Source organism: Castor canadensis, chromosome 5, assembly GCF_047511655.1.
Source record: "Castor canadensis chromosome 5, mCasCan1.hap1v2, whole genome shotgun sequence".
Classification (NCBI taxonomy): Eukaryota; Metazoa; Chordata; class Mammalia; order Rodentia; family Castoridae; genus Castor; species Castor canadensis.
Window position 1 is genome coordinate 28,053,747 of NC_133390.1, and position 20,871 is coordinate 28,074,617.

Sequence of the window (20,871 nt, forward strand, 5' to 3'; positions counted from 1 at the left end):
ATTAATCAAAATAAAGCAACACTGTATAATATTTTGAAATGAGTTAAGTAATGGAAGAACTAAGATGAAATTTCTTGTCTCCAAAAGAGTATCATTATGGTGAAGAAGGTGGTAGTAAGCTGGAGAGGAAAGAGTAAGACACTCCTATAAGCTTTTAAACAATGGACAACAGCTTACTTTGCAAATATGAAATAAAAAATTAAAATTATTTTTAAACTTTCAAAAACCTATTTTTAAAATCTTTTAAACCAATTTTTAAAAGAACAAATAAAAATTAATTTGTAAACATGCAAAATCAATAACCAGGATTTAAATTTTTAAAAATGCAGATTCTTTTGGGAAGTACTGCTTGAAACAGGCCATCGGCTATCCCGTACCACCTTGTCACTAAGGGCTGGACAGGGAAGGAAATGGAAAATGTCTTTGCCTTCATGCAATTTATAGCTTGTCTACAATAAGTTAGATATAAAACATCAGTTCTAATTTAAGGAGAGAGAGACACACACACACACATGGAGAAAACATGCAAATGAGATTGAGTGCAAAATATTTTTAAGATTCAAAAATACATTTACAGTTGATTGTATTTTTAAATGGGTAATATGGAAATATCCAAGATTTTTTAAAATAACCATTCCATGGTAATTGCTACAGAGACGAAAAGGAGAACCCATGCTGTTGGTTTTAAAAAGAAATGGTCATGGAATTCAAATGCCCTCTCAAGTACTGTGCAATAACATAACCCTAACACTATTGAATTGTCTTTGGGAAGAAAAGTGACAACAGCCCAAAGTACTAATGTGTCATTGCATTAAGGATGCTTTTTTTTAAGCCTATGCCAAAATTACATTTAATATTATATACTTCTTATTAAACAAGGTGAATTAAATTTACTGGGCACACCCATAAACAGCAAAGTTATTATCAGAGTTCCTCTACTCTCAAGTTCTGTCTGCTCAAATCATCGGAGTTTTAATCAATGGTATCATGTTACATTACCATCCTTTTGTGCCAACAGCAGTGATAGTCTGGCAAGATTGTTATTACAAATTTTTCACTTTACTCACTCATTCTTTTAACAGGTGAATGCTACAGTATGTTCATCACTGTCCACAGACTAGAGATACTTGGTGACCAGGACAAAGTCCTTGCTTTCAACCAGCTCACATTCAAAGAGGAGTAAATAAATGAAAAAGTGGTAAAAAAACAAAAAAACAAAAAAAAACCTTTAGACAGAGAAGACCACTATAAACAAAACAAACAGAGATTGAAAACATTAACTTAAATGGAATAGGTAAAAAAAAAAAACCTCAGAGCAGTGGTTCATCCTTTCACATCACTTATCTGGTAACAACTTTGATAGCTGCTCTGACCTTGGCCAGAGAACTTTAATTTTTTCTCCACCTAGAAACAATTTGACAAATCATTTCATCCACATAGTCCAACATAGAAAGCATTTCTTGGCTTGTCTTCTAGACTTTCCTCCAAGAGTCAGAACTGCAGACTTTGAATTTGCTTTCATTCAGACCTTATTTTTGCTGCATTCTTCACCTAGAGAACAACCTGCTGACTTTTGACTCAGATCACATGTGATTTGATTCTTGCAAAATCCCTTTTGTAATTCAATTTGTCTAGTGACCTAGAATTGTGCTTCTCTATGGCTGTAATGGACTGCATTCTGAATGGCAGCCTCATGGTGCTCTTACTGAAGAACCGGGAAGTGTTTCTTCTACTGCCTCTCTTCACTGGCATAGAACTCTCACAGATGTCCTCATGGTGTTCGGCCCTTTCCACCATCTCTAAAACAGTGTGGCATGAGTTCAATTCTTATTAAGCTTTAGTCCCCAAGAGCCTTGAAACCATTTGAAGATCCATTTTAGTAGCAAAATTAATCTCATTTTGTTCTTGTGGGTTTTATAATATCGATGTTAGATTTAATTTAAAATGAAGAAATCTTAAAAATGATTCTTGTGGTTGTTAATTTTATGTTTTTTATACAATTATATAACCATATAAATGGCTGGTTCTCTAAAACACTGGATAACAAGAATGCAGCGTAAATCATTTTCCACATAAAAGATGCTAAATAAAAGCCAATGAGTTGGCTTTATAAACTACGTGCAGGAACACAGCCCACCACAAATGCTCAGTGGCTAAGTACTGCTTCCAGGCATGTCATCTGCTAATGGGCTTTTTAACCCCAAATTCTTCTCTGTGGTTCTACAAGGCAAGTATTCAGGATCTCATTTAGGTCTCCCTATAGTGTCTTTGCCACAAAGTATAATCTTTTTTCATCTAGGGTTCTTTTCAAAATGCAAGCTACTCTGCACTTTTCTTTTTATAAGTTGCATCCTCAGTCTCAAATGCCGTCTCCTGCCGTGTTGAACATCTGTTCAGAGACTTTCTACTTATTTTTCTTTCCCCACTTGCTTTCCCACTGGTTATTTCCCATACCAAAATTACTTGACAAAATGGAGTTAGCAACATTAGTTTGCACATTCTTGGGCCCCAGGTCTTTTACATTCTACAGTATCCCACAGCACAGAGAACAGAGGTCTATGCATATTGTGACTTGACAAATATTTGCTCAAAGGAGAAATGGATGAATGGATACCTGTTTTTTGTTGTTGTTTCTCCGTACGTGACATTCAAAAGATGTGATTTTTCCCTTATTATTTGTTATATGCTGATTAAAAGAAGTGGAGTTTGGAAGTGACTAGATTTGTGAAGTAGAATTATCTATAGAATTGGAAAAAGAAATTAAGTGACTTCAGTGAAAAGGTATCTTAAACAAGGATATTTTGGACAAAGATTCATTGGACTGATATTACATCACAGGAAGATGTGAAAAATAAGTAGAGTTATGGGAAGTACGAGAATAGAAGAAGAAGAGATTAGCATTAAAAAAACAACAACCAAATTGAAAGCATTAAAAGGTTATTTAGTATTATGACGAACTGTCTACTCAGCTGCAGAGTGGTGGTCTAGGGAGAACCCGAGTATCATTGAAGGAGTTATTAATCAAGAAAAGATCCTCTGTCGAAACAAAGCATAGGACTTCTTAAATAGAAAATACTATCAACATAATTCTCTAATTTATGATACCAAAGATGCGGAATAGTTAATAGCCTCTGTGATGTATAAGAGAGTGGAAGGATTCTCAGATTGCTTTGATCCATACCCACATCCCTATCTCTAAAGCAAGACATGGAGAATCTTCCTTCTAGTCAAACTTTACTTTATAACTCATAAGCATAAAATGTGAGAATTCAGCCCAGTATAGTATTTATCAAATAAACAAGATCAGGTTTTATCTGTGCCTAAAAATATTCAACTTAAAAACTTGCTCATCGTTTTATTAGAAGAATTTACATACAAAATGTATAGACCTGACCATGAGTGTCAATGAGGAATTCCAAATGCAATCTTGGGTGCCTTTCCTGGCAATGGATATACTGTACTGGAGTCTTGTGTTTACTCCAGCTACATTGCAAATCCAAATTCCCATGGGATGGGTGGCACCCTTCACCCAGCAGGAGATGTTGCAACCTCCTATGGGGTCCCAAAGTCTCTAGGAACTAAGGTATGATAGCTAGCACCTATGCTATTAGTGATGAGTCCAAAATAGTTAGTATTCTATTTTAAGGAAAATTTGCATATCATAAACTTGGTAAAACATCCCATGTTATAACAATCATGGAATTTGATCAGTTTCCTATAGAAGCAATCTAAATTTACCTCCCCTCAGGTATGGGATGTGAGACTTTTGATCCTTTTCTAGGGTATCTGTGACACAAATTTAAGAAATGTAATAGGAATTGCATGTTAAATTAATGTGCCCTAGGACAGTTCTTAGCCATCAGGAGACAGAAAATCAACGCCTCTTGTTTTGAGTTTATTATCCTGATATGTGTGTCATATAGGTCAGGCTGTACCACAGTGTTGAGTGACCAAATGAATAATTCATTTGGTGTCATTTTCCCTCTTTTCAAATATGTCTCTGCCTGTCCCTTATTCTTGCCCACATGAAATAGCGTCACCAAATATGTTGCTCAAATATTTTTATCTGAGACTTTGCCTTCAGGGAAACCCAAGCTAAGACACTGAAGAGTCATTCTCTGCTTATACCATAAGAAGTGAATTAAGAGGGAACAAGTTGCACTATCAGCCACTTCAGGCCTCTGTATGCAAGGCTGAGAGAATGGGAGATGTGCACCACCTCTTGACAACTTTGACTTGTAAATATCACAAATAAAACCCATTGTGTAATTTGCCCTGACCTTCCTCACAACCTTGTTACAATGACAGAAAATTTTCAATAGATCATGTTGGATCCCACAGGGCTTGTAACTAAAGTTGTTTAAGTCTCCAGGAAAGTGTATACATGAAAATGTAAAAGGGGTGTATATGAATACATGTATATTTGTAGACCTCTCTCAGTGTTGATTGGTTTGAAAAAGAGTTTTAATTTCAACAATTAATAAATGCTACTGATAAAGTAATTTGGGATGGCATGTTCATCATTAAACCCTGAAATGTCTGTAACCACACAATGCTATCTTTTGCATCTTTAGCACAATTCACATATATCATAAATTTACAAAATGAGATAATATATAAAGTACATAGTACAGTGTGAAGCCAATGATAAGCTTTCATTAAATTTTGGTTTCCTTCCCCTTCTACCACAGTAATTTCTGTTTCCTTTCTCCAGTTCTGTGGAAAAGAACTGAAAAAAAAATAGAGCTTTCTAAATATGACAAATGTTCAGAAGTTTGTGTTTCACTTTTGGCAATGCTATTGATGTCAGTGATCCTCTCCAGAAACCTGTATTGATGTCATTTTAATATTTGAAATGGTTCATTTGGCAAACATAAACTGTTCCAATAGATTTGGTTCCATAGTCTTTTGCCTGGATAATGGATGTAGAACTAGGTCCTAACTGGATTTTCTTGTTCTTCTGTTCTGGGTTTTTTAAATTCAGATAGTATATCAGAAAAAAAAAGTGAAACTGTTAAGGTCCCTGTCATTGTATCATCTTTAGGGACCAGGAATGACCCTGGGGCCTTGAATTTCTTAGAAACTGTTTTCCACTTCTTCCTTTCCTCCAACATGTCACTCAACACCCAGGAACTGTCTTCCCTTGCCAACATTTGCCAAAAACTGGAGGCAGAAATGTACTCTGAAGCTTTCTATCTTGATGGTGCATGGATTCATCTCCTCTTCTGCCTTTCCATTCTCAGAACCTAGAATTTGTTTGTTCACCTATAACTGACCTGTCTACCTTGTCGCCTCCTTGAGGACACGTGTGGTATTTCCTCTGTTGCTTATAGTTGATTCTCTTCAACATTCTGCCATACAGGTGATCCCTGACTTACTATGGATTCACTTATGATTTTGTCTAACTTTATTATAATGTGAAAGAGGCATACATTCAATAGAAACCAAACTTCAAATTTTTAATTTTAGTGTTTTTGTAAACTGGCAGTATGTAGCGAAATGCCCTCACAGATTCTGGGCAGCGACAGTGAGCCACAGCTTCCTGTTAGCCGTGGGACCATGAATGGAAATCACCAGTACTCTACAGGGAGCTGAGCTGCTCAACTGTGATATTTAGTAGCTTAGGTGCATAAAATTCATTTTGACTTATGATATTTCCAATTTATAATGGGTTTACTGGAGACATAACTCCATCAGAAATCAAGGAGGGGCTGTATACAGAAACATAGAACCATCCTTCTATTTCTACTTAAACTGTCATTTCAAATCTAAGGTAATATCTATTGGTTACCACTTAGCATTCTTCTATAATCAGCTTTTCTGCTTGAGGAAATAGTTCAAGATTGAATGAATGTCTCCATGAGGCTCACTTGCCTCCACTCTGACACAAGACAAGAGCATGGATTGTCTCCTTCACTTTGTAAACCATCCTTTTATACGGACACCATCACTAGCTGGGTGGAAACAAATGGAGATACCATTTAAAATGACATTATTTGCACACCTGCAATCCCAGCACTTGGTAGGCTGAGGCAAGATGATCATGAGTTTGAGGCAAGCTTGAACTCCATAAAGAGAACCTGTCTCAAAAAATAAATAAATAAAAAGTAGTAAAATGGCACTATTTAAAATTTGTTTAGTTCTGAAGCCAAAATATTCGCAGTGAGGTATGTTTCTGTTCCATGGTAATGAATATGCTGGAGTGTGGTCTCAGCATTGAGTGCACTCCCCAAAGCCATATTCTTTAGGAAGTCTTTGGAACACAATAGAATACCATTTTCACTAAATCATCCTGTTCTTTCCAGTAGATGTGAATACTAGCTCTTTGTTATATTTATTTTACCTGATGTTTCACTATCTGAAATGTAATTACTCATTTCCCCATTATGTTAAAAGAAGGAAACATATTTTACACATTTAAACACTTAAAGCTTTGAATGTATACTACATCTTATCAAATGAATTGTTCTTTGTATGTATGTATGTATGTGTATATGAGTGTATGTGTGTATGTATATGTTCATTTACTTATGTATTTGCTTTTACAATGCTGGAGATCAAATCCAGGGCCATGAACAAGCCCTTTAACACTGAGCTATATCCCCAACCCCAAAGGAATTTGTAATTATTGATCTGATAAATTCGGTTTTGTCTTGATGACACAACTTATAAAGTTACTATACAATGTGACGTGTTCCTAAAGTAAATTTTTAAGAAAGTCAAATAAATTTCCAAAGTTGAATATAATCAACAACTTGATTAATTTTAGGATTACTAGACCCACTAATCAATAGTTCATGCAAAATTTTTCTGTCAAAGTAAGTATTTCTCAGTTTATCCTAGGAACAGAACCATCTATGGGTGATTATTAAAATGAATGAAGATTATTTGGCCCCATTCCAAACCTTCTGATCAGAATGCCTGGGGCTAGAAGCCAGGAATTTGCATTTTAACAAGCTCCCCTGATTGGTTATTCAAGACACTGAAGTTTGAGACTCACTCATTTAAAAGCTAACATGAAACACTAGTTTGGTGGTAGGAAGCTATCAATTTGTTTTCCACATTGAATCTGTTACACTGAGGTACTCCACAAGATGAGACTCAGCACTTTTTTTTGCAGAGTAAGTCTCCCTTATTTGCTAAAGTAAATAATAGCAAAATTAAGAATGAGCTATAAATTGTACTAAATGCTGATAACTTGAAATCTCCAAAATGGAATAAATTACTGACTATTGCACTTTAAATGTACATTTAAAGTGTTCCAAATTACCAAATGTTTTGTCATTTTGATAAATTGGTTTTAATTTTTTATCAGAATATATTTAAGTACCCTCCAGTAGCATGTGCCAGACAGTTCCATTAGGCATTTTCAAATGCATTTATTTTCTTTAATATATAAACTGTATAAAATAAAGATAGCTTGGAAAGCATGGTGCCTAAACCCATTACACTGCTGGGAATAGTCCCCTCTCAGTTTGGGACTGTGTTCACAAATATAAGGTAATGCATCTTTATGCTTTGATTCGATTTTCCAAACATTACTCATGAGCACAGAATTGCACCTGGTTAAGATGAAACAATTTGATGGGGAAAATGAGAAAAAGTTTGGACCATTCATGCAAAAGAGGAAAAAAGGTGTAATAAAGCACTCAAGCCCGGAGAGTCTAGGGAAAGCATAATTAACTCCTTGGCACCATGAGATAGACTCTCTGCACGGGGTTCATTGCCAGTAAAGGACATGCCTGGAACTGCTGGCCAAGAAGAATTCCAGGCATTTGCTGTTACTTTAAAATATTCATGTTTCAGCTATAACACTGCATATTTCAATTGACAGATATGGAAAAAAGTAAACTTTTTTTTTCTGTATTCCCTGGCATAAGCACCCTAGATATTTAACTCCTTCACTTACCAAATCTGAAAGTTTTCACAACAACTATGGATTTAGAACATTCACTATTTTGAAAATGACCCATCATGTGAGTTTGTTGGTTTTTTCCTCACAAATTTGGAGAATGCATTTGCCCACTTAGATCTGATCAGTACGTTTTAACAGAATGTCAGGTGTAAGGTTGAAAACTATGGTAATAGAGAAGGGAACAGTCCATCCAGGCATGCTTCCTTCTTAACCTGGAAGCAAAAAATGTAGAAATAATGGTGGTTAGAGTTTGAAGGCTTTTCTGACTCTAAAATCATCTTACTGATGAATTCTCAAAGCCAAGAAAGAAACCTGAATGCAAAACAAAGGTCACAATATAAGAATTATACACAACCTAAGCAAAAATTGATTTTAGTTTTTCTTCCTTCATTTCTCCCTACTAAGAGGAGTTTAATTCCACTTTTACATAAAATCTAGAATAGTTTTACAAGAGCCGGAAGACATAGAATTAAGGAAAAAAGTTCTATCTATATAGCTATCTATATATATCATATGTACATATGTATATAATATTTATATGCATTTTCCATTATTAGTATATCATTATTGACACTGGTTGTTTTGTGTATCATGAAACACTTGCTTATTGCATGAACTATATATTTAAAGAGTTGGCCTACAACTGGCAATCTAATATCCTCCTTAAAAAAGGTATATAAGGACAATATTACATGTTTTCTTTTGTTTTTCAATAAAGTCTCTGTCTTAATTCCATTTTTTCCTTTCTTCTCATCCTACACATCAAAAAATTCCTACAAACACATCCCGCCCTCTGCCACCACCAAACCTAATCATATAAAATCAACCAACAGTAGATATACGACCTGTATTGGTCTGTTTTCTGTTGCTATTAAAAAAATCTGAAATTATAGGCTTATTTTTTTTCTGTTGTTATTGCTATTTTATAACAACTCACTCTCAATAACTCATGTCACAAGATCAGCATTCATCCCTTTCAAGGGCAATGCCCTCATAAGTTAATTACCTTGTACTAGGCCTCACCTCTTAAAGCTTCCAGCACCTCTAAACACTACCACATTGAGGACCAAAAGCTTTTGACACATTAATTTTTGGGGGGACATATTCATTCCATACCCAAACACAGCACAGCCATTTTCTCTTTGTCTCAGAAGCCAACACAATGCCTTACACATGGCAGGTACTTCCATATACAGGCTGCATTGAAATGAAATATCTCCTTTTTGTACAAATAAATCTGCCTTTTTAAATGATCAGGAATTCTATAGACACCACTTTACCAGTAGAATAGATCCTTTCTCAAGCTGGCTTATAAGATTCTTTGACCTTATTAAAATTTTTATTCATTATGGATATTTTATGACTAAACTATAATTTATAATATGCTCCATTGGTATTAAAAATATTAGTCAATTTCATTCAAGGAATATTGAACTTGTCTTCAAAATTTACATTGTTATTGCTTCCTTTCAATAAAGAACCACATCATGTAAATTCAAAGTGTGGTATTGGTCATTTTTAGAGTAAAAAACTCAGTAATAATGATGGAGTTGATATCTCAATAGAACTTGACAGTTTTCAAAGCTTTACGTAGATTACCTCTTTAAAATGCCCACTTGTCATATATAAAACACTAGCACCATCTCCATTTAAATACAAATTAAACACTATAGTGAACTATACATGAACTATATACACTAATCTACCTGTTTAAACTGAAAGAGAAATTTACATTTTATTTGGCCAATAAAAGACACTGGTGACTTTCTCTTTAAAAAAAAGAAAAAACTGTTCTAAGAAATACACTGAATTTATTCATATTTTCACTAAATGTGACAGTCCATTCTTCTGAAGAAATTTACACTAATTGTTTTCATAAAGAAGGAAGGGCCCCTAACCTCAAACATTTAGAAATAATGGGAGTGGTCTATGTGTATACTTCTTCTTTACTTCTAATTTACCTTGACTAAATTAACTTAATTTGGCTAAAATAATTTTTGCCAGGCAGGCGCTCTACCACCTGAGCCACTCTCCCAGCCCCTAAAATAATTTTTGAATGGAGGTATAATAACATGCAACTTTTATTGATCAAATTCCTAGTGATGGTTTATTCAGGTTTTCTCTTATGGAAGATTCACACTGGGAATCAAGGACATTTTTTATCAGGTATGTGTTATGAATTCTATTAAAATTTTTGAATCACATATTTTCATATTAGTGACTATCTTTAAAACACATTTTTTCATATTATAAATACCTAACTCCTTGTTTGAAGGAAGAATTTATTATTTAAAGTTTCTGTCTCAGTCAGCTTGGGCTGCCATAAGAAAATACCCTAAGTTGTGTGGCAGAGATAACAGATGTTAATTTTCTCTCACTTCTGGAAACTAGAAGCCCAGTATAAACATCCCAGCCTATCTGGTTTTGGATAAGTGCTCTCTTCCTTACTTTCAGCTGTGTCCTCAGATGCTATATCCCAATCTGTGCCCCAAAAGGGAGCAGGCAAGAAAGAAATGAAGACAAAAGAGAAGTAGATGGGGGGTGGGGGGGAAATGGCCCAAACATTGTATGCACATATGAATAAATGAAAAAAAAAGAAAGAAAGAAAGAGAAGTAGAAGAAGAGAAAAAGGAGGAAGGGAGTTCTCTGGTGTCTGTTCTTAAAAGAACACTAAATCAATCTAATCAGGTCCCCACTCTTATGATTCATTTAACCTTAATTACTTCCTAAGAGGCCTCATCTCCAAATATAGGCACCCTGAGCATTAGGGTTTCATCAGAGAATTTTTAGGGGATATAAGCAATCAGTCCTTTTTTTAAATAGTTTTATTATTCATATGTGCATACAACGCTTGGGTCATTTCTCCCCCCTGCCCCCACCCCCTCCCTTACCACCCACTCTGCCCCCTCCCTTTTCTCCCCACCCCCTCAATACCCAGCAGAAACTATTTTGCCCTTATTTCTAATTTTGTTGTAGAGAGAGTATAAGCAATAATAGGAAGGAACAAGGGTTTTTGCTGGTTGAGATAAGGATAGTTATACAGGGAGTTGACTCACACTGATTTCCTGTGCATGTGTGTTACCTTCTAGGTTAATTCTTTTTGATCTAACCTTTTCTCTAGTTCCTGGTCCCCTTTTCCTATTGGCCTCAGTTGCTTTTAAGGTATATTAAGCAATCAGTCTTAATAGCTTTTTTCACAGAATATGGTTTCAGGTTATAAAATCATTGTTTCTCAAAATGATTTTTCTCACACACTCTTTTTCCCCTGTAAGAGCTTTAAATATTATTTAAGTTTGAGGAAAATTTGATTATTGTATTGATGCATTCAAGATATGAATTGTAGTATAATGATTAAGGCCACACATGCCATAGGATTGCCTTTCTCGTTTTGAATTCTGTCTCTGACCCTTCCCATGTTTGTGGGCAATTAGCTATCCTGCCTCAGTTTGCTCATCTTTAAAATGAGAAAAATGAAGCAATCCATATGAAAGTCATTTTAGGAATTAAATGGAATAACCCTTAAAAGGATTTAGCAAAGCATGCTGGCAGATTTTAAGCACAGTGAACATTATTGGCAATATTGTATTAATATTGAACTGATGCTACCATTGGTCCCAAAGTATAGCAACGCATTTGCAGTACATAGGCATGGTTGCTTCAGTTGTTTTGCCAATTTTTCATTTTCATTCTTTCTGTAGTTCACTTATTCACTGTATAGTGGAAATCATTTTCCACTGGTTCTATTCAGAGCTGGGTTCTCTTATAGGGTGGATCCTCTCAATAAATGAATATATTCTTCCTCTAGATATTCTTTTGGTTCTGACATCTGGCTTGCCAGACAAATCCATGTAAAATAAAGTGATTGAATATTTTTCCAAAAGCTTATGGAATGAGTTAAAATTTTCTAGTCTATGGCCAAGGAGCAGAAGTGGGTACAATGTATGATTTTTTTTTTACCAATCACTAATCACATTATAAATTTAGTAAAACTACAGTAACCTTAGAAATACTTATTTTATGTCTAGTAGAAATTACAGATATTTTTATATTAAAATCCTCAAAATGCTAAGGATACTTACCAGTACTTTGAAATTATGATAATTATTAGACACATTGCTAGATCTTATTGACTATGTTATAAAGAAGTACATATACTAATATATTGCAAAAAGTTAATATTTTATAATTTTGTTTAATATATATGGGGGTTTTAACCTTTTGCAAAGTAATGTATCTATTGAAAGCACTTTCTGAGAAGAGTTCCAAAGGGCCAAGGACACCCATGACACAGAAGTAACACTGGCCACACTAGTTCAGAGAGAGGAGAAATGAGGTAGAAATACTAAGGAGCAGAGATGAGAGTCTCATACCTCTGGAAAGACAGTCCTGATAAATTTCTGCTTTGAAATTTTCAGTAGAGCTCTTAGCTTACTCATGCTGGGCTCAGTCCAAACTTAAGATGCCCATATACACTAGTGTCAGCTCACATCATAATTAGTCCAGTTGTTTCATTGCTGTCCAATGAACATTTTTATCAAGAAGAGAAATAAACCCATGGAGGTAAACCAGCTACAGATTAGACTTGTAAGCCATTATAGCCCTTCCAGAACTAAATAGTAAATCATCACTTCTTAAGTAACCCAACTCCTTTTAGACCAGTTTCTTGGACTATAAAAACAACTCCCTAGAGAAAATAAATGCACCACAGTGGGCTAAAGGCCAAGTCCATTTATGTTTGCTGAGTGCAGAGATAGTCCAAGTTTTCTTGTTGTTATTGTTGTACTTTTTTGTACCAAACAAGCATATAGAAGTTAATTAAATTTTATGCATTGCCTTCCTTGTTTTATATACATCATGATCCTTTGTCCTCTTACACTATAACCACTGACTTCTCTCTTCAGGCTAGTAAAGAATCTCATCTCCCTTTACCATGAACAGAACTAGTTGTTATACTTTTCATTTATAAATATTTGCTCAAAATATTATTTCTCTTTTAAAATACACAGTTATTAGTGGCCCAATAACTTTAACCCAAATGGTATTTAAATTTATAGTTAAGTGAGTTGACTACCTCTATCTCCAAGCAGAACCCATCCTTGGAGAATCAGAAAAGAAATGAAAATGGAATTAAGACAAAATGAGTTTGTATTTTATAATATTTAAATGTTTAATTCCACTTTTCTATATTGGTACATACTTCCCAGAATGGTGTGCACTGGCCTAAATTAATCTGTCACACACCTTCTGTTTGAGCTAACATAAGCAAGGTAGACCTTGAGCTACCTGTATTTCCAGAAACAAGCACCTCCGTGTTTTCTTTTTTCACCAAAGTAGGAAAACAACAGGAGACCTTCTTTATTCTGGATTCAGTTGAACTTCTGTTTAGCCTAGAAAAAACACACTTGATCCTTGACAACTTAAGCAAAGCAATGGAGATGCGTGTTTGGCAATACTTGCTTTATCACCAGCTGCAGTATAATTTGAGTTTATAAACTTGCCTTTTAATTGAGAAAATCTGTGTCATTTGGGCCATGATGCTAATAGATCTAATTTGTAAAGTTCCAGCCTCCAAGGTGTTAGTAGTGAATATAGCAACATGACATTTTGTCTGGTGGTAGAGAAGGAATGAGAGAAGATGATTGTGGAAATTTAGGGAAGGGAGAAGAAAGAAGACTCAGTCAACAGAGTGAGGGCAATGACTGTCCAAGCAGTGAGAGATAAGGCACAAGACATATTCAGAACAGAAGACAGATAAGTAAACTTTCTCTCATTTGCAAATCCATTTACCAACGGATTTGTTGTCAGAGTATGAATTTGGTTGCAAAAGGTATTAATTACTGATTTGGGATTTTGCCATCATTTGACAATGTAGTTCTGCTCTCCTGCTACTAAGAGAAGGAGGGAAAGCAGCATGAATCTAGAATCCAATTCTGAATTAATTACCACTAGCTCTGCAGCATGAGGGACAGGCTTTGGTATACAGTGGGTGCATTATTGAACAACTGAGTGAGGACCAATGTCAGTTTTACCTTTTACTCTTTTTTAAGTTGACATTAAAGCACAGTATAATAAGGGAAATGATTCATATCAGGCATCATCAAACTCAACCTTAGGGCCAAATCCACATTGCCATCTGTTTTTGTAAATAAAGTTTTATTGAAACACAGCCATGCACATTTGGTTATTTATTGCCTGTGGCTGCTTTCACACAACATGCATAGTTGACTAGTTACAGCAGCAACCATCTGGCCTACAGAGCTGAAAATATTTACTATCTGGCCCTTTACCAAAAGTTTGCTGAGTCTTCGTCTATATTAAGGACTGGGAGTTTTCTTTGAGGTTAAAACAATGTGGGAACCAGAAGAATTTGAGACTGTTTCACTGCAGGGCTTGAAACAGAAAGAATACACTGTTCTCACTAAGAGTTCTAGAAAAGGGTGAACAAAGAGACCTTGTGGGGGCACACAGAAATTGAGGTGAAAGATTGTTAAAACAGACCTCTTTCTGGTCTTACTTAGTGCTACAATTTGAGTGGTTGTCCCCAGAATTCACATGATGGCAGTTTGACTCCTATTGAAGTAATGATGGGAGTGAGACCTGGTAGGAACCTGATGTGCTATGGGGATGCAACCCACATGAGTGGATTAATGTAGCTGTAATGGAAGTTGGTGAGTGACGGACTCACCATAAAGTCTGTCATAAAGTCTGTCCCTTCCTTGTACTTTGTTAACATGTGCTCACCTGCTTTTCGCTTTTTTTCTATGGATAATAGTAGCACAAAAGCTTTTACCAGATGCAAGTGGCATGCCCTTAGACTTACCAGCTTCCATACCTGTGACCCAAATAAAGTTCTCTTTTAATAAATTACCCAGGCATGGCAGTGTATGCCTGTGATCTCAGCTACTCAGGAGGCAGAGGACAGAATGTTCAAGGTTGGTCCCATGCAAAACTCAAGGCCCTGTCTGAGAAATAGCTACGATAAATGGGCTGGAGGTGTGACTCCAACGGTAGAGTGCCTGCCTCCTGGAAAGTGAGACTGTGAGTTCAAATCCCAGTACCACAAACACACAAATAGATAGATAAAATTAATAGTGTATCCAGTCTGTAACAGAAAATGGACTAAGACACCTAGTAGTAGCTCTAGATGACTTGTTTTTCACAAACTCTGGGCATCATCTCTTTCTAAAGATGAAGAGAGAAACACTACAGAAACAAAAAAGGCAAAGATCCCTTGCTAATGTCAGAGTGATGGATGCAGATGGCTCTCTGATTAAACTAACTTGCCTTAAGAGAACAGTAGATTTGATTTGAGCCCATGGTTCATCTTATATTGTGGTGCATAGACTTTATTATCAATAGTTTTTGATGGAAAGGTATAAAAATGAAATTTTGTAGTTTCAGTTTCTGCAAACCAGACTCTGAGTGACAGATCTAGGAAGAAATCATAGCAGCTTGTTCCTCTGCAGTATTCTTTATTCCCTTCTTCCCAGATGCTGAAAACACTAAGTATGGCAATGTTTAAAAGTCTAGCTAATTTCAGCCACTTATGTGCACTGCTTGTCTGTAATGTCATTATTACCATGTAGCAAGATTACAATTATTAATGCCATTAAAGATGGGTGCATTAACTTGCCAATGATTTTATTGTCCACTTTCAGCAGAACAGCTCAGGCAATGTGCAGAGAAGTAAGTGTGTCACTCTGAAAGTCACAGACCTCTATTAAAGCCGTGATTCTTTCATTTAAGCATGTGTCATCTTCATACATTAACTCCTTTTTGCTTTAGTTTTCTCATCTGTAAAATGATAATAACTTACTAAATATACACGATTGCAATGGCTATTAAAACAGTGGTATAAGAGATGAAAAATATAAAGTTACTGATATTTCACTCTTGAAGTGTGGTGAACCATTGCCCTTAGACAAAGGAAAGAATGGCATACACTAGTTGGAAGCAATCTCCTGTCTTCTTCTCCTTTCACTCATGATCAATTATTCCTCTTCTACTGAAATTATTCCCAAAGCATGGAAAGTTCCTAAACCTAGTCACCACTGCCAGAAATACTGACTTAGGTTCTAAAAGAATTGAATATGTGACGATTGCATGCAATCATTGATGGTCAGCCAATTCAATGTTAACCTGTGGGTACTGATGTAAAATAAAGTTAGAGAGATACTTTTAGAGGATAAAGTATGATTGTTCGTGGAATGAGAATATTCTAAAAACAAGACGTGAAAAGTCTTAAGTTACATTTTATCTATTCTAGTGGTAATTTCTAGATTACAGATACTGTTGTTGTGTTGCCATTGTTGTTTTAGTGTTGAACCTACAATAACTAATACTTTTATAAAATAGGACTTCTCTACATACCTTCTAATGACAAAGAACCAAGTCATTCTATTTCATGTATTATTTATTACTTTTCTGAGAGAAAAATTTCAAAAATTGATATCTAAAGGTCTATACAAATTTCAATTTTAAACTGGTAAAAATATTTCTGTATATTTCTTGAAATAGTCAACCCTGTTAACTTCCTCTTAATGCCCAATTATTTAAGACTGTTATAGATGGCTAAAGGTCTTTGGGGAAAAATCACTGAGACTTTAAGTGACCATTAATTAAAGCTAAATGATAGTGCAACACCTAGAAAAGCACATATGCTATCTATCCATGTGAATATTAAATTAATCTACCATACTATCCCAGCTAAGATTAAAAATTCACAGAACATTCCTGTGGCATGAGAAAAAATATAATTTGTCAAAGAAAAATACACTTAAAAATATTTGCTGAGTGTTAAAGACTTTAGTCTTTAAATTATTGAGAAATGTCCATTCTGTAACACTCTATGCAGCTATTATATTGCATAAGACAAACAATAATCAAAAATAAATATTTAGTACTTACTAACTTCAAAACTAATTTAAGATACACTAGGAAGTTAACAAATGAATAAGATTTTTTTCTTTCCAGCCTCAGAACTCAAATAATCTAGTTAGAGAGAGGGTGTATACACCCATACCAACACCCCCCCCACACACACATATACACAATACACACACATACACATTTATCTTACAGTATGTGGATGTAAAACCAATCTAGGATTTACTGAGCACTCATTGTAGACAAGGCACTGAACCAAGTTCTTTGAGAATCATCCTATTTAATTTTCCAGGAATCTGTGAGAGAAGGTCTACAGAACTTCCCATTTTACAGAGGAGGAAACCAATGATTAGTGAAGTCAAATATTTAGCATGCAGTCACCAAGCTGAAAACCAAGATCCAAATCCACCTTTTTCAGCACTATTGTTCCAGTAGTTTCTAAATTCAGAGAAGTTCGAAAATTCAAGTTCTGGTGTTATCTTTATTTATTTTATTTTATTTGTTAGTGTATTATAGCTGTACCAGGGATACATTGTGATATTTACAAAAGTATTTACAATATATCTTAGTTAGATTCACCCCTCCATCTTTTGCCTTTATCTCTACCTTCTCCCTTTTTTAGAACAGTTTCAACAGGTGTCATTGTTCCAAGTGCTGGTTTAAATTGTGCCTCATCCATTTCTTGCTAGGTGACCTTAAGTGAATGTTTGAATGTCCCACAATAATGTAGCTTTCAGACTCTCTTTTTGGAGAACAGAGGCACAGCAGAGGTAGAGACAGGAAGGATGTGAATATGCCCAAGAGATACTGACACAGTAAAGTACAGTACAGTGTAGTGTAGTATGGACATTTCTGAGCCATAAGAACTAAACCAAGAATCAGGGAGAAAGCAGATTGTGATGCACTATGACAAGGAGTTCTTATTTCCTCTGGTAAGCAATTGGGAAGCATTCAAAGTTGAAAATAACAACTTGAATTAATATGTTCTTCATTATTTCTGTAAGAATAGGCCTAAAGAAAGTTATTTTCCTCAAACTTTCTGGATATGTTTCTTATGGGATTTATTTTAAGTACTTAAACATAATACAAGGTAAATATTGGTGCTTACATTATATATTTGTATGAAATGTTAATTATAACTCAGAAAGTAATACCAAGTGGATGTTAAAATACCTGGCAAAGAAAGTTGTTAATATTTCAAAAAAACAATAAAACACACACAAGCTTTTGTCACATTGTTTTCTTTTCTTACACCACAGAAAATGAGATGGAAGGAAAATATCAAGAGAAATAAATTAGCAGTATAATCTTAGTGAATTATTTGCTATTCTAAATTTCTTTCCATTTTTCAAGATAGCTAATTTGATTAATTGTCAGTAGACATACGAAGACAATTTTTGGCAGTCAGCTCAGTAACCCCAGAAATATATTTTCCATGCTATCCTATATATAGTAGTTAAGTAAATACATTTTTACCTCTCTCATGAGACTAGCCTTTGAAAAGGAACTCAATGTATTTAGTTTGTGAGAAAATAAACTGTCCATATTCTCATGGTTTTTACATAATTCATCTTTCAGAGATTGTCTCTCTTTTTCTCTTTCTCTCTTCTCTTTTAGTTACTGTAAAATACCAGTCACCTCTAATTCTCTTACACAACTTAGCATATTGAATAAAATCTTTTAGATTCCACTTGAGAGTTGAAGAAAATATGGATTTTACCTTTTACTTTTGCAATTAGAGTGCTAAAATAATTTCCAAAAAATACTCTTGTCTCCCTCTCCTAGATGACTTAAGGCGATGTGATTGCTGTTGTTTTAGTTTATATCAATTTAGTGCAGTTCAGTCAGAACTGCAGTATCTACAAAAAGTGAATGCCCAGTATTACACAGCTTTCAGACTGATGATGCAAAGCCTAAAATAAATATATGTCTTCTGTTTTTCACTCCTAGGCAGCAATAAAGTAGCAAGAATCTCATCTCTTCTTTTTGCTCTAGCATCTTTCTTCTGAAATCCTACTAAAACAGTTTGAGAGAGTGGGAAATCCTAATGGTGAGCCAAGAAAGAGTATTGTACTTTCTGAAGACAATCATATAAAAATGTTACGACAACGATGGATCCAGTATCACAATACCTTATGCTTGAGTAACTGTGTACCACAGTATATGGAACCCAACAAAAACACAGCTCTCAGTCAGGCCTGAAGTTGTTCTTGGCTGTCTCTGTCTCTTGCCCTATCCTAGTTTCTCCATTCCTGAACATAGCCGATTCATGTTCTTCTCTGAAACTGCTCTGTATTCTGACGTTTTGGTGGTGTTGCACTTCAGACTTAGCTGCTACAGGCCCTCCTTTCCTCTCAGTTTTCCCAGAGATGTGGCTAGCACTCTGCTTCTAGCTCTGCTAAATGTTTAACGGAGACACTATCCCCAAATTTGCACATTGAACCAGGGACTCTAAACAAACTTGGTGGCAAATGGGGGAGGGATGATCTCATAGATCATATGCATCAAGTAAAGGGAAATACAATCCTTAATGATTGCTTGTCTTAGTTCATTTTCTGTTGCTGTAACTGAATAACACAGACAGGGTAATTTATGAAGAATGGAGATTTGTTTACCTTATGATTTGAATAGTTAGAAAGTCCAATATCAAAGTATCAGCATCTGGTAAGGTCATCATAATATGATAGAATCATATGATGACACAGAGCAAGCACACCAGAGAGAATTCACTTGTATAACAAAGCCATTCCCTCAATAGCACATCAATTCATTAATCCACAAATGAATTAATCACTTCCCAATCACCCCACTAAGGTATCATATCCAAATAACATCCGATAAATTTGAGGGCTAGCAAGGCAATACTGAGCAAAAGGAGCAATGATGGAGGTATCACAATATCTGTCTTCAAACTATATGACAAAGCCATAGCAATAAAGACAGCATGGTATTCGCACAAAAACGAATATGAAGACCAGTGGAACAGAATAGAGGACCCAGATATGAAACCACACAGCTATGCCCACCTTATTTTTGACAAAGTTACCAAAAACATACGATGGAGAAAAGACAGCCTCTTCAACAAATGTTGCTGGAAAAAGTGGTTAGCTGCCTGCAGAAAACTGAAACTAGATCCATGTTTATCACCCTGTACTAGTATCAACTCAAAATGGATCAAGGACCTTAATATCAGACCTGAAACTCTGAACTTAGTATAGGAAAGAGCAGAGAATACTCTGGAAGCAACAGGTATAGCCAAGGACTTCTTCAAAAGAACCCCAGTAGCTCAGCAATTAAGAGAAAGGATGGACAAATGGGACTACATAAAATTAAAAAGCTTCAGCGCAACAAAAGAAATGGTCTCTAAACTGAAGAAACCACCCACAGAGTGGGAGAAAATATTTGCCAGCTGTACATCAGACAAAGGACTGATAATCAGAATACACAGGGAACTCAAAAAACTAAACTCCCCCAAAATCAATGAACCAATAAAGAAATGGGCAACTGAACTAAATAGAACTTTTTCAAAAGAAGAAATTCAAATGGCCAAAAAACACATGAAAGAATGCTTACCATCTCTGGCCATAAAAGAAATGCAAATCAAAACCACACTAAGATTCCATCTCACCCGTTAGAATACCTATCGTCAAAAACACCACCAACAACAAATGTTGGCGAGGATGTGGGGGAAAAAAGAACCCTTATACCCTGCTGGTGGAAATGCAAGCTAGTACAACCACTCTGGAAAACAATATGGAGGCTTCTTAAAAAAACTAATCATAGATCTGCCATATGATCCAGCAATACCACTCTTGGGGACATACCAAAAGGAATGTGACTCAGGTTACTCCAGAGGCACCTACACACTCATGTTTATTGCAGCACTATTCTTAATAGCCAAGTTATGGAAACAGCCAAGATGCCCCACTACTGAAGAATGGATTTAAAAAATGTATTCATACACGATGAAATTTTACTCAGCCATGAAGAAGAATGAAATCTTATCATTCACAAGTAAATGGATGGAACTGGAGAACATCATCTTAAGTGCAGTTAGCCAGGCTCAGAAA

At 35.3% G+C, this 20,871-nt stretch overlaps 1 long non-coding RNA gene across 1 annotated transcript in view; it reads left to right on the forward strand.

The window, feature by feature from the left end:
• LOC141423044 (uncharacterized) overlaps window positions 1-4,548 on the forward strand; it is a 40,704-nt gene extending 36,156 nt beyond the window's left edge. Inside the window, exon 4 of the long non-coding RNA XR_012447708.1 lies at window positions 1,083-4,548. This is a non-coding gene — a long non-coding RNA (uncharacterized lncRNA). The remainder of the gene's footprint in view (window positions 1-1,082) is intronic.
• The last annotated feature ends 16,323 nt before the right edge of the window (window positions 4,549-20,871 follow it).